Consider the following 24,028-nt stretch of genomic DNA (forward strand, 5'->3'; position numbering starts at 1 on the left):
CCTCCACTTTGCTTTTTCAGCTATTTTGATCCATTCTATCATTAAATTCCTGTTCTGGGATGTGTGTTGTGCTGATTGGGACTCAGTTAGGGAGTCGTTGTATGATTGAGCAGTTGATTTGAACTCCATGCTGTACAAAAGAACATCTATTATTTAGCTACACTTGTCCCCAGCTGGCTGCTTCTACTTTATGTCAGTGGCCAGCGCTCCGTGTGAGGGGCTCCACGGGGGCATTAAAGACACTGTGTGAGTGACATTATGGAGTTTATGCATCCAGCTAAAATCTACTTCAGAGATGCGGAAGCAGCTGTTTCCACATCTTTTAAGTAAATTTGCTATGGATTAACCTAATCTCCGTTTTTTATTATTATTATTATTATTATTAATTTTTATTTATAAGGCGCCACAAGGCATCCGCAGCGCCGTACAGGGACAAACAAATTACAATACAATGGGAGACCGCACAGTACAGTAAACAGTAAGCACAGTAACTCAGTAAGCTCAATGCACAGCTAGAGAGCGCGGGGAAGGGGGAGGGAGGATCCGCAAATGACGGGGCCCAAGAAGGAGGGCGCGGAAGACCGGGAGACTCCAAGGGGGGAGGAGGGAGCGAGAGTGGACGTGGGGTGGAGGACCCTTGAGGAGAAGGGCTAAGTAGCTGGAGAGCTACTAGAGCTCTGTTTAGGCAAATACCATTCAACATCGCAGTCCCCATAGTAAACTGGGATGTTCTGCAATGCATGAAGCTTTGATAAGCTTCGCATTGCACTGACAGGTAACGCCATCTCAGGAAGCCTCTCTGGCTTCACAGAATCCGGTACAGTGTTAGCGCTGTGAGCATGTGCACAGCACTTCCTCCAGTCACCGGGAGCGCTAAGATGCCAGTAAGCAGGAAAAAAAGGACCGTAGGAGAGGGGTCACTTTTTCAGGGGCTCCCCGAGTAGTCCCTGCATGGTGCATCTCACCGATACCTAAATATACATAACTGCGATGTGCATTGATGCATATTTAGCTGTACCGCAAGCTCTTGATGCATAGACCCCTATGTCACATTATGTCCCAATAAAAATTGTTACCCCAGGCAACTGCCTAGGTTCACCTAATGGCAGCACCTCTTCTGGTTGTCCCTCATATTATTAAACGCTTTATGTAATACAAGCAGGGTCACTCGGCCGTTTGTAATGTGTAGCAGTTTTTAAATATTAGCAAATTATTTGACAGACCGAAAATGCTATTTAGAAAATACACAAAATCTCTGATTAGAGAAATAAAATAAAATTTTAACTACACAGAATTTTATTTCAGCAAAATGAATCTTATTGCGACTATGATTTAATTATTAACTAAATGTGTTAGTTTATACTTTTCTTTTTACAATAATTATTTTATAACAAAGTAACAGCATTATCGTTATGTGGTGTTGTGGCGAGGTTTCCTTCCAGCAGTCAAACAATTGTTTACAACCAAACAATGATGTTCTAACTATTTGTCGCTCTGTGGCACTGTTTCTATGTGGTCTAGCAGCTTCCTTTTTCGATACTAAATAACTATGTAAAACTTAGCAGCTTTGCCTTGAGAACTGAGGAAGATATTCGCCAAACAAACAAAACTCTTCCTTTATATATACTGTGGCAATTGGGACACTTTACAACCGTCTAATAGAGGAAAGAGTGGTGGTTTCCCTGGGAAACCACAGCCTAAAGGTGCAGAGAGGGTTAAATCCACACACACACACACACACACCTAAGCAGACCAGGTGGAGCACCTGGTCTAATCAATCAAGGAGTCAGCCAGAGCAATGCCTGACAGGAAGCTTAAAAAGCTGGGTTTGATCTGTCTATGGAAGACTGGTGCCACAAAGTGGCCAGTGACTAGTTAGGGACCTAAGTGTTATAGCCAGTGTTTAGGGCTATTGGATTATGTTTATTGCTGTGAAAGTTTCATTTTGTTTGCTCAAGACTGTTTATCCATCCTGACAAGTAAAATAAACGTCACAGTGGTTCAGAAAACCTGTGTGAGGAGCCATCTGTTTGCAGGCTTTTCACAATATATATAGAGAGATTTATAAGGAGTTATGAAGCTCTATTATTTAAAATTCTTCCATAGCCGAAATTTTTTTTTTTAAACTAAAGAAAAATGAATGGATCATAGCTTCTGACATTATAGGATCAAATGGCCAAACTACAATATATGGTCATAGATAGATGAAACAGTCACTTTATATGACAGTATAAAAGGATAAGGATATCTGAACATAAAGGATTTAAGCTTCACGTTCTATGACCATTGGTAACTTCATAGAATGTGTCATCATTTTCAGATTGAGAGTTTGAGAAACATGTATGAAGCTCTTTCTCCAAGTTTCCCAGCGTGGTTCCATACCTCTACCCTATGAGCTCAGCATGCTTAACAAAATAAATGGTTGTAATAATTATACTTTTCTCCCATTGAACATGTATAGAAACATAATATACTTTTCAAGATGAGGCTGGCTGAATTAGTAATACTCAAACACTGTTCATTTTTAAAAAGCTATGGAAACAAAATCAATAACATACGTGACAAAAATGGAAGTACGGCTACGGAATCTCCTGTTCGGAAAGTTGGGGCTTCCAATTTTCCAGATAAGGCTTTTATTCCAATATTTGAAGAACTGTCTAAAATATTCTAAATTATATTTCAAACAATACCCCTGTTTCTTCCCACACTTTTACTCCTCCTCATTAAAGTTTTAGCAGTGCTCCTCACAGTGAATGTAGGAGGAGACACTTGGAGCTCATATCTTTACATAATGGTCAATTTACACAAAGATAAACAATGTATAAACACAATCCAAAAGGTAGCAGAAACATAACAGTGACGAAGGTGAACATATTAAAGGGCATTGTAAGGTTTAAGGGCATTTTAATTTTCTTATATTTGTCACACATTGCTAATTTATTTCTTTATTTCTTGTTCTCGGATAAATTTAACTCATTAGTAGCTACATTAACCATCAGCATACTATACTTACACATAAACTATGGGGTATAGAAGAATTTCTCTGTACTCCTGTAGTATAGGGAATAGGACTTATAAATATTATTATTGCATTTAGGTTCATAATTTCATCATCAGCCACATTTATTTATATAGCGCCAACATATTCCGTAGCTCTTTATAATTTGTACTGAACCACAGTAACCAGATATCGATTAGATTTTATTGGTCTAATGCAAATGAGACAATGTAAGAAAGTGTTTGGTGGTAATGGAGTATAACAGCGGCGTGTTACTAGTGAGTTGGGACTCTAAGGGGTAGATTTATCAAACTGTCTAAAAAGGAAAAGTGGAGGTGTTGCCCGTAGCAACCAGATTCTAGCTCTCATTTATCTAGCACATTCTAGACATATTTTTATACACTTACATTTATTTGAGGTCCTAGAACTGGTTTTTGGGGTCACCTGATCATTAAATTTCGTTATACCTTCTGTTGGAAACCACCTCTTTTGAGGTCCAAGAACAATAACAGTGATATTTGGGGTCTCATAATGATACAAACAGACACTTCAAATCCCATTGAAGCGAGACGTCAAATATTGGTGTATCCTGCAAAATGGCTGCCTCCACTGTGCAGACAATGAGTCCTCTTTAAAGAACCAACCGCTAAACCTAAAATACACATTTCTCTAAACATCTTCAAATTTATACATAAAAGTTCCTATACTTTCACAGAATTCAAGCTATTTGACATAGCATTTTATTACTGTGCAGCTGAGTTCAAGCTATTGTTATCTGTTAGCCGCCATTTTCTAGTGGCCAACAGAAGCTGGTTGTCATAACCTTCAATGGGATTTCTTGCCAGAACCGAGCCTCACCTCAAACATCCTTAGTTCTGGTATGCTCCAGCAACTGCAACAATTACATACATATACAGTATACAGTATAGGTATGAATGTTGTTATACAAACTAAAATGTAGCAGCCCTTTACTGCATTACGTAATAATAATTATTTTGCAGACATCTGAGGAAACTAACAATATATCTTTAGTCAGCTCAGTAATGAATCCATTCAAATTTGGCGTAGAAAAAAATATAATCCCTTAGAAAAAAAATTAAGAGAATTATGATTTTTTTTTTTTTTTTTTACATTGGCAATAATATGATTAAGGGTATACTAGGAGGAAGGAAAATCAATTCACCATCTGTGTGGTTTTATTTTTACTTTTTCCTGTACAAAAGAACAAAACTGGAAAGAATTTGTCTTTCTCTCTGGAGATTCACAGATTCAATCAGCTGTCCCTCATCATGGTTGAAAAGATTTAAGTTTCATTTTTCTGAATTGATCTGCAATCTTTTCCAGCACGTCCGGTATTACCTCACAGCATAATAAAAAGGGTCATGAGGTATGAAAGGGAATCCATTATCTCTAGAATATTAAGAGACCTCTAGAGAGTGATTGGCAACATACAAATAGAATGTTTTGCACTGAATTCGGGTGAGATAAAAGAAAGGGGATTGTATATGTACAGTTTGTTTGACTATGACTTTCCATAATACGCTTTAGCAACTTAAAACAGCAATCCCAATGAAAAAAATCAGGTTTGCTTTTTAACATGATTTATTTTCACCTTTTACTTTGTTTTCTTCAGAATGCTATAAATGATTGATGATTCTAGAGTACCATGGTAACCACAGTCATATCACACATGATGGTGTTAGCGGAGAAGATTTGGAATGCCCGCTAAGCTCTGTCTGCACTGTGACATCCTCCTTCTCCCATCCCTCTGCCATCACATAACATGCTGAGAGCTATGAGCCTGTGTCTGGGTAGCAGACTGTGTATGAATGCTTTTAAAAAGGAGATAATGATCTGTAAGGAGAGAGCTAAGAAAAAGGTGCATGCTTAAAAAGTTTTTTAACTTGTTATTTAAAGACGGAGAAAAAATATTACATGTGGGATTGCTACTTTAAAGAGCACACAAATATTATAATTACTACCACAATCAGCCTTGAGAATTGCACATTGGCTGTTGTAAAAATATACATGAATAAAGGTCTATGCATTGCTTACTTGGAGGGGAAAATATGGGAGAATCAGTTTGACAATATCTGAAATTCGGCTAAAGTTTCAATGTAGACAAATAAATTTGTGAATCAGTCCCCAATGGGCACAAATGTAGCAATTAAATAGCGCCCACAGAAAATATAGTTGCCTACTCTTTCGGAATGTCCAGGACACTCCTGAATTTCTGGAAGTCTCCCCAGACTCCCGGGAGAGCAGGGCAACCTCCCAGTTCTTGGCCCTTCATTAGTTAAGTGGCAGGGTGGGGCCAAATGACTTGATTCGCCTAGCCCAGCCCCCACATGCCCACCTCCCCCCATCTTACCGAGCGCTACTTGTAAAGTTTACAAGTATGTAGTAACAGCATGAAGTCAAATACAGTATAAAAAGGACTTGTAGTCTTCTGCTTGTCCAAGGATTGTAGTAGGGATAAACATCTGCAACACTCCACAAAAATACTTGATTTTTTAAAATTGGATTAGGTAAATCGCAATTCCCCAATTTAGACCAGCTAATCAGAGAGAATTGTCAATAGTCCAGTAGTAAACAAATGTACAGCTAAGAGTATAAAATATCACCCTTAGGCTACCTACTCATCAGCTGTTTTTCTTGCGTTTTTTAACGCTACCGATACAACATGATATGTATTTTTCCTTGTGCATTTACTAGTATTATAGAGAACATTGTAGGCATCATCATCATCATCATTTATTTATATAGCGCCACTGATTCCGCAGCGCTGTACAGAGAACTCATTCACATCAGACCCTGTCCCATTGGCGCTTACAGTCTAAATTCCCTTACATACACGCACAGACAGACAGAAAGAAAGAGGGAGAGAGAGACTAGTGTCAATTTTGATAGTAGCCAATTAACCTACTACTATGTTTTTGGAGTGTGGGAGGAAACTGGAGCACCCGGAAGAAACCCACGCAAACACGGGGAGAACATACAAACTCCACACAGATAAGACCATGGTCGGGAATTGAATTCATGACCCCAGCGCTGTGAGGCAGATGTGCTAACCACTGAGCCACCGTGCTGCCCAAAATATTGAAACGTGGCAAACACAAAAAAATGGAACTGAGTTCCAAAAAAAACTACCGAAATGCAGTGTAAAAATGCCAGTGGTTATGGTAACATTAGATAGAATGGTTTCTCTTTTCAGAACCGTTTACATGAAAATAAAACACATTAAAAAATTCCGGATGATATGAAGAGCTATAGCAAAAAAATATTGGCTTAAATTCCCCATTGCTCCCCATTACCTGAATTTATGGGGGTACCGCCCTTTGAACCCAGTCCTCTATGCTGTTAGTGTCCATAATTATGTCAGGTCTCCCCTATGGACTGCCAAATTCACGAATAAGCCGCAAGCTGGGGGGACCTTTATGGACCCTTCTGTTGTCATTGCGTGTAGCGATGACTTTATATAAGTTTAATAGAGCCAAAGCCGTTTCCAATATAGCGCTGAGAACTTTTAATGAAATGTAACGTATACTTTATTTGCTCTTTAAAGACCAGATGCATTGGCAGCCGCCGAAAGCACAGGGAAGCTGCACCTGTCTGCCTGTTCGTGCGCTGCCAGTAAACAGGGCTTTGCAAATACTGCTAACCTTTCTGCGAATTACAGGAGCACAAACACTTGTAATTTGATCTTTCCAAATTTTGTTAGGATAATGGAATGTACAAACGCATGGCGAGAGCTTTTGGAATGTAAATAATATAAATGGCAAATCCAGAAACGCTTCGTGCCACATGACATTATAAAGTTACTAGCATCTGCCCACATTTCATCGGACACTTTGCTGCCGGTCAGGTGAATCTATGCAGTGATAGGGAATGCAGCTGCAATATGAAATACCCGTAATGCAATATACAAATACTACACATCTCATCCGGCATCTAGAGCAGGAGAAGTTGTACTGTGCAGCTGGTTAATATTAGAACAACACCCATAAAGAAATAGTTTTATATGTTAAATTATATTATTATATGGTATTAGATTAGTACCATATGATAAAAACAGAATTTGCTGTGAATTTATAACTAATAAAACATAGGAAAGTGTATTATGATTCAGCTAACTGAATATACCTTTTAACCTTTTTTGTTTTTTTGGGTTTTTTTTGCAATCCTAAAACTTTGCAGCTGTCTTTATTTTTAAGCAGCTAGAATAAATATGGAGTTCATCTCCTCAAAAGCATTTCTGGAACAAACATCTAGACCAGGCCTGTCCAACCTGCGGCCCTCGAGATGATGTGAAACTACAAGTCCCAGCATGCCCTTCCAGCTATCAACAGGTTGTCTACTGACAAAGCATGCTGGGGCTTGTAGTTTCACAACACCTGGAGGGCCACAGGTTGGACAGGCCTGATCTAGACCATTATGTTATACACACACAAGGTGCCTGATTAATTAAGTGAAGCAAAAAAAAAAAAAAGTAACTTTGAAACCTTGGCAAAACCATGTTGCATTAGTTTTGGAGGTAAAATTAAAATGTGATGGCATGAAAGAGCAGCCAGTTTTTATCTTATGTGCAAAATAATAAACTCATATGCACCCCTTGCATTGCAGCAAATTGATGATGTATCTTCAACACATGCGAATACGCCCAGCACAGCGGGAGTTTAGCCTATCTTCCCGGTAGTTTCCTGGAGTTCTGTGAGAGTGAACAACTATGATTTAGAATACATATTGACAACTGCAAAGCACTATGGGCCCGAGTCATTAAGGAAAGTAAGGCAAAAAAAGGAAGAAATATTCTCTGGGACAAACCATGTTACAATGCAAGGGGTGCAAATTAATTTATTATTTTGCACATAAGTTAAATACTGGCTGTTTTTACATCTAGCACACAAATAATTGATAGCTTTGTTTTAACAATGAAAGATAAAGTAGATCTAGGACATGCCCTACCCCAATTATAAATCTGTCCTCACATTTTAAATTTACCTCCCCCTCCAATGCAACATGGTTTTGCCCAGGTGCAGAGTTACTCCTTTGTTATGCTTTGCTCTCCTTAATGACTCAGGTCCTATGTATTTTGATCTAAGTGTTCTTGTTCTGAGGAGAAAGTTCACATAGCAAAAGTTCACTTATTTTCTACTTTGTATTATATGTGGTTCTCATAAACTTTTCTGTATGTTGTGTAACAGCCGGTGGAAGTATTCTTTTCAGATTAGCATGCGTACAAAGCTTTCTAGCCTTTTACTAATAAACCATGACTGATATTAAAGAGAATTTCGCCTACTTATAGAAAGCTTTATAAATGGTCATTCTTCCTTTTGCCTGAACTGAACTCCTATTTTTTTTTCTTTTTTAAACAATCAGGTTTAAAACCATTGCAAAATGTTCAGCACACCAATTAGTCTAAGATTTTCTAAAATAGTTTAAAAGGCACATCACCTAATTGTTTCCTAGCATTCTCCCCCCCCCACCCCTCCTCTACAGTTGAGCAGCTCTTGCATTCTACATACAATTCTTGTAGCTCATAAGTTAAATGACGATTGGGTTGTAGACTTTTGTAACTGTTGTTATTATTATTATTATTATTATTATTATTATTATTATACTTTATTTGTAAGGCGCCACAAGATTTCCACAGAGCAATATACAATACAAACAATAGACCATACATGGAAACAGTACAGAACAATATACAAGTAATACCAAGCAACCAAAAGCTCTAAGCATAGCTGGTACAGTGAAGTTGGAGCAGAAGAATATGTATAGAGACAGGAGGGAAGAGGGCCCTGCTCGTAAGAGCTTACATTCTAAAGGGAGGGCAAACAGACAGCTGGCACAATGGGAGTGAGAAGAGGAAAGCAAGCGCAGGAGTAGCGAGTAGAGGTGTGTGAAGAGAGCGGTGATGAGACTGAACATGGAGAGAGGAGTGAGGAGATGAGAGCGAGCATGGAGAGAGGAGCGAGGTGATGAGAGCGAGCATGGAGAGGAGAGCAAGGTGATGATAGCGCGCATGGAGAAAGAAGCAAGGTGATGAGAGCAAGCATGTAGCGAGGAGAAGAGAGCAAGAATGAAGAGGAGCGAGGTGATCAGAGCGAACATGGAGAGAGGAGCGAGGAGAAGAGAGCGCGCATGGAGAGAGGAGCGAGGAGAAGAGAGCGCGCATGGAGAGAGAAGCAAGGTGATGAGAGCGAGCATGGTTAGAGGAGCGAGGAGATGAGAGTGAGCATGGAGAGAGGAGCGAGGAGAAGAGAGCAAGAATGAAGAGGAGCGAGGTGATCAGAGCGAACATGGAGAGCGGAGCAAGGAGATGAGAGCGAGCATGGAGAGAGGAGCGAGGAGAAGAGAGGAGTAAGGAGATGAGAGCGAGCATGGAGAGAGGAGCGAGGAGAAGAGAGCGAGCATGGAGAGAGGAGCGAGGAGAAGAGAGCGAGCATGGAGAGAGGAGCGAGGAGAAGAGAGCGCGCATGGAGAGAGGAGCGAGGACAAGAGAGCGCGCATGGAGAGAGAAGCAAGGTGATGAGAGCGAGCATGTAGAGAGGAGCAAGGAGAAGAGAGAGAGAATGGAGAGAGGAGCAAGGAGAAGAGAGAGAGAATGGAGAGAGGAGCAAGGAGATGAGCGAGCATAGAGAGAGGAGCGAGGAGGAGAGAGCAAGCATGGAGAGAAGCAAGGAGATGAGACCGAGCATGGAGAGGGGAGCAAGGAGATGAGAGCGAGCATGGAGAGGGGAGCGAGGAGAAGAGAGCGTGCATGGAGAGAGAAGCAAGGTGATGAGAGCAAGCATGGAGAGAGGAGCAAGGAGATGAGAGCGAGCATGTAGAGAGGAGTAAGGAGATGAGAGCGAGCATGGAGAGAGGAGCGAGGAGATGAGAGCGAGCATGGAGAGAGGAGCGAGGAGATGAGAGCGAGCATTGAGAGAGAAGCAAGGTGATGAGAGCAAGCATGGAGAGAGGAGCAAGGAGATGAGAGCGAGCATGTAGAGAGGAGCGAGGAGAAGAGCGAGAGAATGGAGAGAGGAGCAAGGAGATGAGTGAGCATGGAGAGAGGAGCGAGGAGAAGAGAGCAAGCATGGAGAGAAGCAAGGAGATGAGAGCGAGCATGGAGAGGGGAGCGAGGATATGAGAACAAGCATGGAAAGAGGAGCAAGGAGATGAGAGCAAGCATGTAGAGAGGAGCAAGGATAGGAGAGCGAGCAAGGAGATGAGAGCAAGCATGTAGAGAGGAGCGAGGAGAAGAGAGCAAGCATGGAGAGAAGCAAGGAGATGAGAGCAAGGAGATGAGGGTGAGATGAGGGTGAGCATGGAGAGGGGAGTGCGGATATGAGAACAAGCATGGAGAGAGGAGCAAGGAGAAGAGAGCAAGCATGGAGAGAAGCAAGGAGATGAGAGTGAGCAAGGAGAGGGGAGCGAGGAGATGAGAACAAGCATGGAGAGAGGAGTGAGCATGGAGAGAGGAGCAAGGAGAGAGGGTTAGGTGGATGGCTGGTAGGCTTTGAGGAAGTGGTGAGTTTAAAGTGCCTGTTTGATGGAGCATAAATTAGGGGACAAAACTGTTCCAAATAAAAACAAGAGTATGCAAATTATACATTAATTAAAAATCATGCAGGGATGATTGTGGACACTAGTAATGGTTTAGGGTATAGGAAATAGTAGGATAGGGATGAAGCTGTTTGAGGAGCCCACATATCTTGCTTCAGGAGCTTATTGTCTTCTATCCCTATCTCTTTCAATTGCCCCTGCTCCACTGTAGTCACGTCACTGTTTGACCCTTGTCTCACAATTGCAGCTCAAAGGTTCCCTCCAGCTGCCTCTTTGAGTGAGGACCAACACTCACACACTCAGAGCACCTACCAGCCTGTACCTTTCCCTCTGCACTGCCTCTCACATGCAGCTCACACGTCGTTTTGACTTCTCCTTGTAATATGAGCTTGCTACACGAACTCTAAATTTGTAGCACCTAGATATTCTAGTCCTCTTGTCACGATGAGCGTGGCCTCACTAACTTTATGGCAAGGTTATTAAAGGTTACAATATGACATTGACAATGGCAGTGCATGGCTTGGGAGGATCCAGGGATCTGGGAGGTTACTTTTCCGGAGTTCCGGGAGGTCTCCCAATAGTCCGATGGTCACCTGGACATTTCAGGAGAGTAGACAACTATGTTTTTATGTTTGCTTAAACTCCAGTGCTGTTTATTCCATTGTACCAATGCTTTGGAGCAATACCAACACTTAATTGAAGGTTAAGTATTGATTTGATTATTTATTTATTTTTCAAATTCCACAAATTCAGAAATGTGTAATAGAATTGTACAAATTTCTACGATTGCCTTTAAAAAAATATAATTTAAGTCAATAGAATTGACTTAAATTTTGGGGGGAAAATTCACATGATTCTGTAGCAGTGTCTGCAAATTAATAAGCATGTCTGTCTATGTTATCAGTCGATCTGGTAAGAAATGTGCAATTTTAACTAATAACTCATCAATACAATAAGTTTTAATGTCGCGCCTACATGGCGCTGGTACGCAGTTTTGAAGGGGCGGCACTTAGTGGGAAATACTTCCCAGCTGTCCCCAAATAGGGACAAAAGTCCTTTTACACAGGACGGCGGGACTATCCCACCTAATTCAGAACAGTTGGGAGGTATGTATTTCTTTCACCCAGTTAAATTACATTGAGGAATGAGACGGAAAACCAGAGCTGAGCAATTTGGCTTAGGTGAAATGGGTCATATTGGAGGCAGTGCTAACTCAGATAAAACCATTGGTGGGTAATGGGCATTTCGGTGGCCACTTGTTGCCCTCAAATGGGTCTTATGCCGTCTTCCTGACCACAGTTTATGGAGGCAGCTTCGCTCTCTTCTCCTAAGTACACAAAGAGAGTTCCCTCTCACCTGTTTTGTCTGTCAGTACAAATGGCACAGATCACTAGCCCGGATGGTATATAGATAAGTCAAATCTGTCCTCAGCATATTAAACTATTGCCCACACCCAAGTTGTGCTATATCAATTATGTAAACTCCTTTTTATACATCTTTCCTTACAGCTACTTCACATTTCCTCTCCTTTCACTCTACTAAGATCTGAGCCAAAGAAGACTGCACTAGTAGTTTTACAAAAGATCCCTCGGTGAGCCGGCAGACTTAGAAAACTGTTGTATATAAATGCTAAATTTGCCCCCAAGTTCTGCTATTTTACACGAAAGTCTTTGGAACATACATTTATAACCTGACTACATTCCCCGAAGGAGCTTTCTTAGTGTATATCAGAAAGACAGAACGCCGGTAGAAGGGAGGGCGTACGGTTAACTGATGAATCGGTTGCTTCTTATATAATTTTATTCTTGTAACGTTCTTTTTCCACAGATTTGGATGATCCCATTGTGACCGTCCATCAAAGCATAGGAGAAGCAAAGGAACAATTTTACTATGAGAGAACGGTTTTCTTACGATGCATTGCAAACTCCAATCCTCCTGTCCGATACAGCTGGAAACGTGGGGAAGAGATTCTACTGCAGGGCTCCGACAAAGGAGTGGAGATATACGAGCCTTTCTTCACCCAGGTAGGAAATAAGGTATCAAGAAGCACCCTTTACTACCTTTTCAGTGTATTTTGTGTCTAACTGTTCTGATGTTAATTATGTAACCATAACATGTAAGTTTTTATTCCTATATAAGGTAAGGCAACGGTCATCTGATCTTTGTATAGAGTGGTCTGAACTTGGTGCATATGTGAGGGACTGCTTGCAGGGCAATTTGTGACTCTAACATAGGATAGAATGTGTCTCCTGTCTAAAAAGTTACCTTTTATAGTGTCGGCCAAAAAATCACGAAGAGTTAACTCAATGTAAAACAGTGCAAAACATTTTTAAGGAGTTGTTCACTCCCCAACCATTATGGAGGTCCCTTTTGTGCAACAATCTGATATGGTCGCAAAATTGCTACGCACTCAACTCTGTACCTTATTGTTTGCGAGCAGTCAAAGCAGACTGGTTTCAGAGCTGGTCCTGAAGGTGTTGGGAGATTCAAAACTGTTATGCTGGGAAGTGTGTAGTGATTGTAGCATCTGATTGGACCATGACTATTCAATCAAGAGCTGCGTTCACAAACACATCTTTTGCACAGCACAGTCAATGGCATGGATGGTCATTGCCTTATAAGGCTGACTCTGTTTACAAATTAACTGTGGGGGACTCGGGGATGGATCAAATGGCTACACAGCTGAGTACCCACATAAACAGGTGTGTGGAGCAAGCATGTGGGGGCTCCAAAAGAGATTTCTCATTCACAGAAGGACAAAAGCAAACTCTATAGCAGAGCCATAATTTCGAGGTGACAGACTTGATCCTGGCATTGATTAAGGCTTGTCAGCTTATCGAATGTAATGATAGCTATGTGCACTGGGATTGGAGGTTGGAGTAGGAAGTAGTCTTTGAGATTATCATGTCCATGCTAGCTCTGAGAATAATCAAATGTTAGCTCAGGTTAGTCTCTCTACGCTGCTTATGGGGATAGTGGCTGCTATGTCTCAACCTACACTCGACATATCAATAAGAGGTAATTTGGGTGCTTTGGTTCTTTGTGCTCGTAGGCATACATATGAATAAAGTGGTAACAAATGTAAAGAAGAAAAGATACAGCCAGCCGCCTTAGAGGTTCTGCTACCCTATGGCCAGGCCTATGAGTCTGCGCCATAAATCGCAGCCATATGCAACTCCAACATGCTTGTTCTTTACCAGAGGGTAATACTATTTTTTCATTTATTTTTTTACATTTAAGATGTGGCACAGTATGCTGGAACTTGTAGTTTCACTGTAGATGAACAGCTAAAAATTAGCAAAACCTATCGTAGCACTTTTTTTTTTCAATGTTGCTCTCAGGCAACATGAATTCTGCATTACTTTTATGTAATAACGTTACATTTTTATTCTTTCATTGGCAGAGGTGCTCTTAAGCAACATCTAAAAATGTATGTTTACTATAGTCAGTTCTTTCAGAAGTTCCAATATAGATCTCTAGAGAGTGTATGAATACAGTGCTACAAAACCAAAATTCCTTGAAATTTTCAGTGCTTGCAAAATATTCAATTTTCAAAACTGTTCTGCGGAATGTTTGTCTCACTCCGCAATTGTCGGCGAAATTTTGCTGGTGGAATTTGCCCTTAAGTCTACCATATTTGCTCCACCTGAAATTGTGATGATTATTATTATAGTTGTTAATTTGTAAGATGCCACAGAACTCTACATTGCCCGTCAGTGGGGTAAAGGAGCATACGTTAAACAGGGACATATAAGGTAGTAAAAATAAATGTTGAGAGCTTACAAACTAGCAAGTAAAGGAGTTGAGACACAGTTGAGACAAGAGAAGTGAGTGTGGCTCAGAGTGGATGTTAGCATAGGTGTACCAGTGTGAGTAGTATAGGTTTTCCAGAAATCCTAGCATGCCACTATCACACAGTCTAGATTATGTGCTTTGTTTTTAAAGCATAAACACAGAAACAGATATAATATTACATTTTCTCAGTCTATCAATACTGCATTTTGCTTCCTTCTGGGTTTCAAGGACATTAAACAATGTATAGGTGACAATTTCCACAGATACCATTTATTCAAGTGAATTAGAAGTTTTAATTCTGGAAATATAAAACTCAAAATACCACCTATGGCAACAAAAAAGGGCCACTATTCTAAAACAAACATAAGTGGCTGTACCACTTGTGGCCAAAAGGTGGCAGTACTGAGTCAAATAATTCTTCCAGTCTACAGACCTGTGCAGTGAATTGCAAACTAATTTAAGGCAAGATGAACATAGATTAAGCATTAGAGTTTTGGGATTTTATTTCTGCTTTTTTTTTTTTTTTTTTTATATCTATCTGCGTTTTTATTATTTGCACACCCAGCATATTTGAAAAAGTTTCACGGTAAAATTTCCAGCCCAACAAATAATTCTATACTGAAACATCTTATGCCACTGAAAAGCAGACTATGCTGTTTATCTTATGTATTTACGTGTCATTGACAGTATCTTCTATTTCTGGATGATGTCTTCATTAATAGCCTCCAAAGCTTTGTCAAGAGAAGTATGTTGAAATATTAAGTATCTGGGGTGTTAAAATGGATCTCTTCACAGAGACCTGGTAAAATCTGGAAGGTTTCCATGGTAACCTCCGGCACCTGAGGTTAGAAAATCATTACTTTTTTTTTTTTTTTAAAAGAACAGGAAATGCTTACAGGGTAAATTCTAACATGACAGGTAGAATGCACTCACGCTAGTGTAGGATTATCATTGAATGGGTCATTTATAGTCATATTACATAAATATTCAGATCCTCTAACTATCTATCACTTTGCACTTATATGCATCGCTTTGATCATTATCCATCACATTATTCTTTTTAACTGGATGATTGTTGGAGCTTTCTTTAAACACCAGCAACTACTTTTGATGTAGCACCCTATGTCCGCTCTGCCTGGCATCCACAGAGGTACTTTAGGAAGAGTTTTTGCTAAACCCAACGTATGTATAGTTTCATTTTGGCACGAAAGTAAATGATGCATTGTCCTGTCTTACCATGCTTCACCTTGTGTGGAAACTTCATCAGTCTAAACAGAGAATTTGTTACCTAAGAGACTGCAAGCATCAATCTGTTCCACCCTTCTAAGCTGCCTTTTATAGATCACAATTTCTAGAAAAGCATAAGACAGATTTAATTAAGTATCAACACGTAATTAGATGTATAAATAGATTTCTTGCTCTTTAATGTACAAGTTCAAATTCAATGGCCAGTGGAACTGCATGTCTACTATGCTTAAAATCCTATTAACTTGTGTCTTTGCTTACGTTCAGAGGGTCTATCAAGGTCATTCCATTGACCTCAATAGGCCTGAGTCATTAAGGAGAGCAAAGCAAAAAAAAGGAGTAAGTTTTCTCCTAGACAAACTATATTACAATGCAAGGGGTGCAAATGAGTTTATTATTTTGCACATAAGTTTAATACTGGCTGCTTTTCATGCAGCACACAAATACTTGATAGCTTTATTTTTACACTGAAATTTAAATTTGATCTAGGACATGTCCTACCAAAACTCTAAATCTGTCTCAAGTTTTAAATTTACCTCCCCCTACAATGCAACATGGTTTTGCCCAGGTGCAAAGTTACTCCTTTTTTATGCTTTGCAATGAATAGCCGTAGAATGATTTGAAAAAACATGTCACAACACGATCTCAATGCCCAACCCAAATGTAAGTACAAATGTGAGTGGATACTATGAGATTGGGAACAATGGGTTTCAAAGTCAGACCCGTTTACATACATTGTACTGTGTTAAGAATGTTGGTAAATGGATGTAATTTAACAGCGGTTATGACCCATTATGGTTTTAAACAACATTTTAAACTTGCCAACGTATCTCCAGCAATGACCTAACTCTTTTTCAGAGTGCAGCAACATTGTTGCAACAAAGTAAAAACTTACTTCAGCCCTGAACTTCTGACAAATGTTATTGTTGCAAATAGGAGACAAAAGCTCAGACTGTTGTCTTTCCAAACTGAACTCATACTTGCCGGCTGAAATCTCCAACTCATGAGTAGACAGGTTAGAAACTATGTTATATCTTTTTATTTCTACTACCACAAGGCAACAGAAAATCTACACATTGCAGACAATCATATTCTCATCTAGAGAATAGGAATGTAACACAAAATTGTTGCGAAATTCACTGTTATTTTTTTTTATTTTGTTTTTACTATTTTCATCTGTTCGATTCTGTGTGCCCAACAAAATATCTTAATTTACTTAACAGACATCATGTCATATTTTTAAACCTCTGTACACACTATAATTACTGCCAATGAGCATATTAACACAGTCTTTCTGTGTGACTTCCTGTAATTATACAGTATTAAAACAACTGACTATACTGTCCAATTTGTGCCAATTATGAGGAATGTCACAGCGTGGTCTTTAAACTTGCTCGTTTTCAATTTATTAAAGGAAAAATTACAAAGTACGGTTCATTTTAAATTTATTTCTATAAATGTTGAGCAGTGGGACGTCGTTCCGCCATACATTTGCTTTTCTTCATATAAAAACCTGAGCTGCGGTATAAAAATATCACCTATTTATTTTACAACAATAGAACGTTGCCGTGGAGCTGCCTTACACAGTTACATTGTTGCACAGTTACATAGATCATGCATCAATCTTTCATAAATTCTAATTGCGATCGTCCAGAATATCCACAATAAAAAAAATGATCGGGACTTTTCTATTATATATTTGTCATGGAGGTACCTTTGTTTCACATAGTTAGCAGAATAGAGCGGGATGTAGCCTGTCAATTGACTAAGAACCGCTGACAATACAGAGTAACTTCATACCTTAATTATCTCCAGTTCCTAATAAAGGGCTGGGGTGATTCTCATGTTCTTAATAATGCATTCCAGGGTTTTTGCTACAATACTCTTTTACATATTTGTTTTACTGATTCTATCATTTAACCTCTATTGCTTAACTATGTGTACCCTATCCTCAGGGCTGGCATCAAAACTGTGGGTCCCAGTACTAATTAATGTGGCAGCCCCTCCCCATGCATGTGCACCCCTCCCTCTTCACCATACATCACAGTATATTCCCCCCCCCCCCGTTTCCCCCAATCCCAGTAAATGCCCCCTCCCCCCAATCACAGTAAATGTCCCCTATTCTATCTGCCCCTCTCATATAAAATGAACACCTAATTAATTTACCTTCTCCTCCGCGATGCTGCAGCTCTGGGTCACTGATACACTGAGAGCGCGGCAAGCAGTGATGATGTCACAGCGACGCGCTCTCCCAGCCTATCAGAGCCTGGGAGGCGGAGTTGCAGCATCGCGGAGAAGAAGGGGCAGCACAGTCAGTAAGACTGAGAGGCCCGGACAGTCCAGGGAACCCGGAAAGACGGAGAGGTCTGCCCGGGCCCCTCACAGCAATACTGGCCGAACCCCCCCGATGGCGGCACTGCCTATCTTTACATTTTGCATTAACAGAGTGCATTTAAATGTCTTATCTCAACGACTTCCTGTACAATATTTAAAGGGTTTATATAAAACATGTACTGATATATGGTCAACTTGCATACTTTCTGAAACACCATCTCATAAACGGGACAGAACAACTGTTTGCATAATGTACTACACTGACAATGTGTTTATATACACAAGTGATACAAATTGTTTATTTACAAAATACATAATGATGCAATATGGAGAAACAGTATGCAAGGGAGTAGTGTTACATACACCTGCTTGAGGGCACAGATTTATTTTTAAAGTCATTCCATCGGGAAAACATAATGCTTTCAATATGCATTTTTTTTTAAACCATGTAGCTGAATTCATAAATAATATTATAGATGTAGCATGGGGTGCTGTAATGTAATTGGGAAATAATCTTATATATAAATCCATATTATGGAAGAGTCAAACAAGGAAACATAAGGAAAACAAATATCAGACAAGGGGTTCTAGGTGTGACTATGTAATAATAATACCTCCATAATGATGGCTGTTGTCCATTTGGGTTTAGCCTATTTGTTGATAAAAGTGGACTTCCCAAGCAAAAAAGTTAGTTCCAAAACACAGCTATATATGTTACACTGGACAAAACCATTTTACAATGCAAGGGGTGCAAATTAGTTTTCTGTTTTGCACATAGGTTAAATACTGACTGCTTTTTCATGTAGCACACAAATACTTGATAGCTTATTTGTACACTGAAATGTAAAGTTGATATTTGTGTGCTACATGAAAAAACAGTCAGTATTTAACTTATGTGCAAAACAGAATACTAATTTGAACCCCTTGCATTTGTCCAGGAGACTGAAATAAGAAGTTTCTCAAGTTAAGAACCTTAATGAATCAGGCCCTATGTCCTTACCACCATCGCTTCCTATTTGTGTCCTGTTGCTCAAAACTCCTTCTTAACAGTTTCCATAGGAAAAATGGTTGACTCGAACAGACTAAGTAGAAACAAATAGAAGCATAGAAAGTAGATTATGAGGTTATCAATTTTTGTTGGTCCCCTGTATGGGACTTCCGTAGATTTGTGCCTCCATAGGTTTATATGGCTAGGAATGGTTTTCAGAGGGACCATGCAAATGTACTGCCCAATGTTCTGAGAAGACCATTCAAGATCAAATTTTATAAATAATTATTTATGAATTACCCCAGATCCAATCAAAATCATCATCATCTATTTATATAGAGCCACTTATTCTGCAGCGCTGTACAGAAAACTCATTCACATCAGTCCCTGCCCCATTGGAGCTTACAGTCTAAATTTCCTAACATACACACAGACAAGGATCAATTTGATAGCAGCCAATTAACCTACTAGTATTTTTTTGGGAGTGTGGGAGGAAACCAGAGCACCTGGAGGAAACCCACGCAAACATGGGAAGAACATACAAACTCCACACAGATAAGGCCATGGTCGGGAATTGAATTCATGACTTCAGTGATGTAAGGCAAAAGTGCTAACCACTAAGCCACCGTGCTGGTACCTATGTGTACCTATGTGTATGGCCCTCTCCAATCTACACTGCATTGCTACATGTACATAGGCCCTTTGTCTTCATGGCCCAATGTAATTGTCCCTTTTCCCCCCGTTATTAAAATTACTGTGCTGTATCTGTGTGGACACACGTTATCTACATCGCAACACAGATACATCATGGTCATTTTAATAACAGGGAAAAAGGGATAATTGGGATGGGCTAAGAGGACAGTGGGCCTATATATTAGCAATGCAGTGTAGATTAGAGAGGGCTGAATTTTAAGTCGTATGTGAAACAGTTTTTAAAAGCCATCCAGCATCCAAAACAATATCTGATCCTTCCATAAACTGTAATACAAACTCATTTGTACCAATGAAAATGCTTCTGATCTCAAGACAACTTGACACATTCTATTTTTGGAATGAAAAGTTTCACCTTGTGTAAAGAGGATTGGGTGCCCTCTAATGTACCATGGGCTGTTAGCAGATGAATCATTCTGGACATTGTCCACGCGTGTTGATGTTAAAGATGCTTTTATTATATTATATTATATTATATTATATTATATTATATACCAGTTGCTTCTTACACTGTAGTCTCTTGTTTTCGGTGCCTTTTAAAAAAAAATCTTTATTAAAAACAGTGCCACAGCGCAAACCAAGACAATTATAGCCAGTCCACATACTGTTTGCAAAGGCGCAAAGCTTGAAAAACAGATGAGAGAAATGTCTGACACACTCAGTACTATAGAAAAGTAAACAGTTGAACTTGATGAACTTGGCCCTTTTAGAATCTAATGATGACTATGTCTGATGTAACTATGTAAAATGTCAGGCATTCGAAATAGCTGTTCTCTTGTCAGTAATTGTCACATTCCATAACAAACAGCATTTTGTTTCAAAACCAACTTTAACGACAATGCATATGACATTTAAAAATATTGCTAAACATTAGTCCTTTATACATGCTGTTATTCTATGCTAGGTAGGGGTTCTGTGAATATTCAGCGCTGTAGAAAATGACTGAAGCTCTATTAAACGCCATTCACTGAGTCCTTCAGCTCTCCAAGTTATCACAAGTTCCTGATACTTTTATACATATTTACAGAATACTTTCGGAATGTTCAGGAAACTCCCAATTTTCTGGGAGACCTCCTAGAACCTGCCCAATTCTCTAGTGATGGGACTGGCAAGACGCGATTTGCCTCATTGAGCGGCCTGGACCATTATTTAGTAATTATAATAAATTTAATGATGTTATCTGCTGTTATTCCATATAAATAAACATTCAACACTTAATCATCCTATAAGTGAACTGTGTTATTTCAGTACACACATCACTTTAAAGATAACATTATTTTATTTTGTTTTATGCCTGAGTTTGGTTACTATTATCCTGAAGACATTGTGTTATTTTCCGGCACTCTGGAATCTTCTGTGCTTTATCTTCAGGTGACAGGATAGACATAAATTGATAAATCACCTGAGATGCACCAGCTATACTTGAAGTTATTAAGTGCTAAGTCTGGTCGGAATCCAAGAGAAACATATTTAGAAATCGTATGACCTTTGACATGAGCATCTTCCCATTATATACTCATAGCAAAATATCACCCTATACTGTATTAGGGCCAAACCTGTTAAAAATATAGCTAAAAACGATGCATCGTATATCCTTGTTATGACACCATGCACAGTTAAAACTTGATGATTTATGAAAAGGCACGAATTCAGACCCAGAGGGCAAATGCGAATGACGGTGGGGTGAAGCTGGGAAGATTAGCATACTCCTTGTTAAATGCACATTGGGCATATATATATATATATATATATATATATATATATATATATATTATATTATTATTATTATTATTATTATTATTATATGCGCCCAGGGCAGCACAGTGGCTAAGTGGTTAGCACTTCTGCCTTACAGCACTGGGGTCATGAGTTCAATTCTCGACCATGGCCTTATGTGTGAGGAGTTTTTATGTTCTCCCCGTGTTTGTGTGGGTTTCCTCCGGGTGCTCCGGTTTCCTCCCACACTCCAAAAACATACTGGTAGGTTAATTGGCTGCTAACAAATTGACCCTAATCTGTGCGTGTGTGTGTGTGTTAGGGAATTAGACTGTAAGCCCCAATGTGTTAGGGACTGATGTGAGTGAGATCTTTGTACAGCGCTGTGTAATTAGTGGCGCTATATAAATAAATGGTAATAATTTTAATAAAATAAATGCTACCTAGACAACTAATGTTTACACAGTATTTATAGACGAGAAGACCAGCTTGTTGTCTTTATGAGTGGTGCACTCTATTTGAGGAATTAATAAAACCTTTATTAGATTCCTTAAGATGACAAAAATTCTTTAAAAAGTGAAATATTAAAATTATAGATAAAGAATGGGGAAAAAAAGTGTTTAAAACGAAGGCCGGGACCAACCAGAATTATAATGATCTCCAATATTTTTATCTAGGTTGCATTGAATGAAAGATTTTAATTTCTACCAATATTCTCTGCCTGTATTTAATAGATTATGAACCTTGTGATATTGGTCATTTGTATTGTTGGTAATATTGTTACTTTGTTCACTGATATAGTGATAGCGTTGTAGCAACATTTGTAAATCTTTGTATCTGGTCAAAATGCTCTGTAAATCCTTTACATTCACTAGTGAGGCGTTGGGTTGTTGGGTTACCCCACTCACATAACTTGGGCCTGAGTCATTAAGGAAAGTAAGGCAAAAACAGGAGTGAATGTTCTCTGGGACAAACCATGTTAGAGTGCAAGGGGTGCAAATTAGTTTATTTTTTTTACACATAAGTTATATACTAGCTGCTTTTTCATGTAGCACACAAATAATTGATAGCTTTATTTTTTACACTGAAATTTACAGTTGTTCTAGGACATGCTCTACCCCAACTATAAATCTGTCCCCACATTTAAAATGTACTCCCCCCCCCCCCCTCCAATACCACTTGGTTTTGCCCAGGTGTAAAGTTACTTAATTTTGATGCTTTGCTCTCCTTAATGTCTTCAGTACATATAGGGGGGTGAGGGGGGATTCAGTTAGCCAGGATGTGCTGCCAAACTGCGCATTTTGCTTGCTCATACAGTAACAAATCTCTGACTATAAATTAGGGAGGGTTTTGGGTGTAAGGTTCAGAGGGCTGCCCAAGGTGATGATGATGAATTGAGTTCAGATGGTGATAGTCCGTTCATTCTGCTGTGTGCCGCAGTTGGCTGAGAGCACTGTAGAACAAGTTATACCAGCAACACTTTGCAGCCAAATGCAGAACAGTTTTGAAAATTTCCCTCATGTTTCTTGATATACACCCACTAAGCGACATTTTCTCAGGAAAGTACAGCCGTCGAGCCTTTCCTTAAGACAGCTTGCCTGCCGTCTGCGTACGTTACCTCAGATGACATGTGACAATTTCAAAAGCAGAACTGGAGCTAAAAATAAGGGATGTATCTCTTTCATCTTCCAAGGCGTTTTGGCAAAATAGAAAGAAATGGCAGTATAAATGTTTCATGAATGACTTGACAAAGCAATGACTAACTTTATAATTTGATATAAGATGTCTGCGGGTAGAAAGCGGAAGGGACTCAGACGTTTGTAGAACTAATTCTGCAGCTATAAATTATCTGCATGACATATTTCTTGCTGTATATAGTGTGTAAAGTTTTCTGACATAACAGTTGTTAACTTAAAACCCTGTCGGTTCAGAAAAGTAGATATTAACCGATAACAAGAGATAAAAATTAATACTAGTGTTCCAGATTTACCCGCAGGCTCTAACGGAACTCATTTTATGTTGTCCCTGTAATCATTTGATTCACTCTTATCCCAGATATAAGGCTTTCCCTCAGGTAATACAGAATATGATACCTCCCAATAAAGATTAGGAGATCGTTAAACTAAAAATCGCCTTTGTTGCAGTTTAGTGCACTAAACCGTCGCCTTTCCTATAGGAAAGGCTGGGATGCTAAATGGCTGGAGATGTGTGGCGGATTGAAAACAGCTAACCTGCCGGCGGTATAGTCTAAGGGGTATATTTACTAAACTGCGGGTTTGAAAAAGTGGAGATGTTGCCTATAGCAACCAATCAGATTCTAGCTGTCATTTTGCCGAATGCACTAAATAAATGAGAACTAGAATATGATTGGTTGCTATAGGCAACATCTCCACTTTTTCAAACCCGCAGTTTAGTGAATCTAACCCTAAACCTCCGTCAGTTTGGTCAAAACCGCCTGAAAAAAAAGGGGTTCGTGTATACCTGCTTTTGATTGGCTAGATAGCATGTTTGAGCTATCGTTCTATTCATAACATAAGAGGAGGCACTTGGACTTGTGAATTAAGGGGGCAATAATTATTTACTTAATAATAAGGGGCAAAATTAATTTATAATTCACTTATGGGGAAATTTTATTATTTGTTTTATTATGGGGGCAATATTTAGGGCCACATGTGGGCATCATAAATAAG

General features: G+C 39.4%; 1 protein-coding gene across 2 annotated transcripts in view; it reads left to right on the forward strand.

Moving 5' to 3' along the window:
* The window catches only part of MDGA2 (MAM domain containing glycosylphosphatidylinositol anchor 2), a 241,464-nt gene that overhangs the window by 22,996 nt on the left and 194,440 nt on the right, over positions 1-24,028 (forward strand). The window contains exon 2 of one of the 2 annotated variants that reach the window (XM_075192161.1): positions 12,377-12,585. The gene's annotated coding sequence lies outside the window, so the exon portion shown is untranslated. The remainder of the gene's footprint in view (positions 1-12,376; positions 12,586-24,028) is intronic. The other variant, XM_075192162.1, reaches the window with a different exon arrangement.

The sequence above is a fragment of the Mixophyes fleayi genome, chromosome 12 (assembly GCF_038048845.1).
Source record: "Mixophyes fleayi isolate aMixFle1 chromosome 12, aMixFle1.hap1, whole genome shotgun sequence".
NCBI classification, from domain to species: domain Eukaryota; kingdom Metazoa; phylum Chordata; class Amphibia; order Anura; family Limnodynastidae; genus Mixophyes; species Mixophyes fleayi.